Source organism: Salvelinus namaycush, chromosome 38 (assembly GCF_016432855.1).
Source record: "Salvelinus namaycush isolate Seneca chromosome 38, SaNama_1.0, whole genome shotgun sequence".
NCBI classification, from domain to species: domain Eukaryota; kingdom Metazoa; phylum Chordata; class Actinopteri; order Salmoniformes; family Salmonidae; genus Salvelinus; species Salvelinus namaycush.
In genome coordinates, this window is record NC_052344.1 from 3,980,440 (window position 1) to 3,984,981 (window position 4,542).

At 50.7% G+C, this 4,542-nt stretch overlaps 1 pseudogene; it reads right to left on the minus strand.

Moving 5' to 3' along the window:
• Positions 1-2,616: 2,616 nt before the first annotated feature.
• On the minus strand, positions 2,617-4,335 carry LOC120031789 (annotated as a pseudogene).
• Positions 4,336-4,542: the final 207 nt, after the last annotated feature.

A 4,542-nucleotide genomic window follows, 5' to 3' on the forward strand; every position in this document is an offset into this window, starting at 1 on the left:
ATCTGGAAAAAGTCAAGGGGTCTGAATACTTTCCGAAGGCACTGTATGTATTCGTTCAAAAAAAAAATTGTATACAAATATTTATTTACCTACAAAACACAGTATTTTGCAATGTTTTCATTGATCTTTGAATTTTGGCATAAAGTTTATGTTAAATGCAATGTTCCCTCAAAAAAGTCTACTGAGCGCAAACTTGAATGTTGTGAATATTCTGTGCAACTTCCAGCGCGTATTTACTGGGAATTGCTGTACCCGCTTTGAGTTACAATTTTAACAGTGGTGAAATAGTCTACTGTGGCTATTTTATCATAATGTAGGCCTATCACCAAAAACAATGGAGAAAAATGTATCCCATAACATTTTAACATGGAAATAGCTGTTCTATCATTCAGCCTACAGTAGCCGCAAATGTGTTGTTCAACGTAGGACTGACTACATTCCATGAGACTTTTGAAAAAACATGCAGGGTTTGACATGAACCTGTTTAGCCACTTGTCATTCAGACAAGGAGGTAACTGAAAATGTTGTGGTGTTTGATGCAAGAAATCACTTTACAAAATAACATTCATTATTATTTCCATACCATTATTACAGAGTATCAGACAAATGATGCTACCCTCTGCCCATTGTATTGGCTACTTAGCTTATTCAAGACCGCACAAAATACAACACTGACCCATTAAGACATTAAAAAGCTCTACTTGCTTTTCAAAGATATATTTTTTTATTTCACCTTTATTTAACTAGGCAAGTCAGCTAAGAACAATTTATTATTTTCAATGACAGCCTAGGAACAGTGGGTTAACTGCCTTGTTCAGGGGCAGAACTACAGCTTTTGACCTTGTCAGCTCAGGATTTGATCTTGCAACCTTTCGGTAACTAGTCCAACGCTCTAACCACTAGGCTACCTGCCACCCAATGATGGCTAGAAATGCACACATTTTGTGCTCTTTAGGAAGCAACCACTCACCCATTGACTAGAAATTAGCTGCAACTGGGCTAATAACTCACTAGCAAAGAATATGAACAGCAGACATCCCATTTTTATCTGTAGCTACATTATTTTAGCCAGCTCCTGTTGTTATTTTGGAAGTGCGTAAAACCCCCTCGTGTAGGCTACATGTCCATATGCCCACCATGGAACGAGAGATTAGCGGATGCCAGTGACCACATTTAAGTTATTTTCCTGTAACAATTGCTTGTTTTCCGTTTCATGTGATTAAAAATCGAAGGTTATGTATGTAAGCTATATGGATCACTCCAATATATTGGTATTTCTCCGCGGCGGAGGGATACATCCGAGGATTTACAGATTTACTCCCATGTACACCTGTGTCACGGATGGGGTCCGCCCCTATATATAGACCCCATGGCCGCGACACACGTTCTCTACATCATTTTTGAGGTGCCTCTAGCACCTTAGAGGATTGGAGTGATCCATATAGCTAACATAACCGTGGTTACATACGTAACCTTTGTTATGTTTCACTATATTGGATCACTCCAATATATTGGTATACCCGTACCAGATTAGTCGGTGCTAGAGGGACCTGGCTAGCCAGCGGCGAAGTCCCAGTGCGGGACCGAGACGCAGGGTCCGTCAATGTGGAAGGGGGGATTCCGGCACAGTCCCCGGAAGGGGAGGCGACGCCCAGGACTACTGAACCAACCGCGGAGGGAGGGGCCAGATAGTACCTAGCAAAGGTGCAAGAGGAAGCCCAGCTGGCCGCAGCACAGATATCAGCGAGGGGCACTCCTCTCAGGACGCAGCCACACCTCGTGTTGAATGTGACACCACAGATCCCAGCACTGGCCTGCCAGCCAGGCGGTATGCTGTCGTAATCATTTCCACGATCCAGTGAGAGAGCCTCTGCTTTGATAGGCCAGCCCCCAGGACTCTCTCACCATAGCAGACAAAGAGCTGGTATGTTGTTCTCACTGACCGTGTCTGCTCCACATAGGCAGCCAGTGCCCTCACAGGGCACAGCATGCCGGAGGGAGGCCCAGACTTGCCGGGGGGTCGTAAGCAGACAGGATAAAAGGGATGTTCACATGCCTGTCTGACAGAACCTTCTGGAGGAATGAAGGGTTGGAGCGGAGAGATATACTCCTCCCCCTGGGCTCCATCCGGTAGCACTCAGAACTTACTGAAAGAGCATGGAGCTCACCCACCCTCTTCATGGAAGTAATCGCTACCAAGAAAACCAACTTCATAGAGAGGTGTTTCAGGGAGGCAGACTCCAACGGTACGAAAGGCGGCTTTGCCAAAGCTGCCAAGACCACATCCAGATCCCAGCTCGCCATTGAGCGGGTTCTAGCTGGACGCAGGCGACGAACCCCCTTCATAAACCTGGAGACCAAGGGATGGCGCCCCACTGGCCTGTCCATCCACCCCATATGGCAGGCAGATATAGCGGCCAAATACCCACTCAGTGTAGAGGCTGCCAAGCCCTCATCAAAGCAAGACTGCAGGTATTGGAGGAAATACTGCACCCAGCATGACTTGGGCACAACCTCAATACCAGTGCACCAAGAGCAGAACAACCGCCAGTGCAACTGGTATGCCGCGTTTGTAGCCGGTGCCCTTGTGTTCTGCATGGTGATCATTACACCCTCCTAACATGGGCCATTGGTGCCGTTCAGTGGCCAAGCACACAGACTGAGGCGGTGAGGCCTCGGATGCCACAGAGTTACCCCGGCCTGAGCCAGCAGGTCCGGTCTCAGAGGAAGTTGCCAAGGTGACCCAGACAACAGCAACAGGGGAAGGCTTAACCAGGGTTGTCTTGGGCCACCAGAAGCAGACGATGCTCTGCCAACCTGGTCCTGTCCAGCATAGCCTGGATCAGGGGAAAAGGGGGAAATGCGTAAAGCTCCAGCCCTGGCCAATCGTGAGCCAGAGCATCCAAGCACAGAGGCCCTGGTGGCTCTGACATGGAGTACCACAAGGGGCAGTGCGCATAGTCCAGGGAGGCAAACAGGTCCACCTGTGCCTTCCCGAACTTGTTCCACAGGTGCTGCACTACCTGGGGATGTAGGTTCCAGGCCCAAGTTGGTGGGCCCTCCCTTGACAGCATATCCGCTGCCACATTCAGGATGCCAGGTACGTGCGCTGAGCGTAGAGACGCTAGACGTCCCTGAGCCCAGAGAAGGAGCTCCCATGCCATAAGATGGAGGCGGTGCGACCTCAGTCCCCCTGATGGTTGATGTAAGCCACCACTGTGGTGTTGTCCATTCTCACCAGGACATGTATTCCCTTCAGTTGTGGAAGGAAAGATTGCAGGGCCAGCAGTACAGCTCGGAGCTCTAGTGTATTGATGTGCCCTCCGCTCCAAGGGGGTAGCCAACAGCCGCTGACCGACCTGCCCTTGGTCACACCCCCCCAGCCGAATTGGGAGGCGACTGTGCTGACCTGCTCCCGGCGACACATCCTCAGCATCTCCACCCCACCTGAGAGAAACGAGTGACAGCGTCCCCTCAACAATGCCCCGAGGCACTGTGCGGTCCCCCGCAGCGGGCGGTGACAGTGGCGCTTCGGGTGCAGCCGGTGGGAGTTGAACCACCGTTGAAAAGGCCGGAGATGGAACAGGCCCAGGGGAATCAACAACCAGGCCGCCGTCAACAAGCCCAACAGGCAGGTTAGGACTGATACCATCCGCCCCTGCCGAAAGTGGTCAAGGCAAGATAAGATCGCCTGAAACCTTCTGGTGGGCAGGCATGCTCTCATGAGGACTGAGTCCAGTTTCATGCCAATGAAGGCCACCCTCTGGGTTGGCGTCAGACGACTCTTCTTGTTGTTTACAGTAATACCCAGCCCGCCGATGAGGGTCAGGATCAAGTCTCTGTCTGACAGGACCTGGGTCCTGGTTGGGGCACAGATCAGCCAATCGTCCAGGTAATTGAGGATCAACAACCATCGGGACGTGAGAGGTGCCAGGACAGCGTCCATGCACTTTGTGAAAGTGTGGGGTGCCAAGGAGAGGCCGAAGGGAAGACCCATGAATTCGTAAGCCCTCCCTTCGAAAGCAAATCAGAGATACTGCCAATGAGCTGGGTGAACAGGAACATGGAAATACGCATCCCTCAGGTCCAGCGTCACAAACCACTGGTCCCTGTACACGGCCTGCAACATGCTGGGGACAGCATATGGAACCTCAGTACCTTTAAGTACCCATTGAGGTTGCGGAGGTCCAGAATCGGTCGAAACCCTCCGTCTCTTTTTGGGACCACAGAATAAGTGGAGTAGAACCCACCTAGACTTTCTGAACTCGTGATCCACCGTAGGCCTATATCCACCCAGCCTATTCTGTCAAGCTGAGGGACCTGAAGTGGATTCATTTCCTTGTCTCCTTTCCTTCTCTACAGACCAGGAGGAACTGACCAGGTCTTTCAAATGAAAGGAAGTAGGTCTCTTAAGACAGTTTCCCAAACTCGGTCCTGGGGCCCCTCCTGGGTGCACTGTTTTTTGCCCTAGCACTACACAGCTGATTCAAATAACCAACTCTTTGAGGACAAAATACAAAACGTGCACCTGGGGGGGGGGGG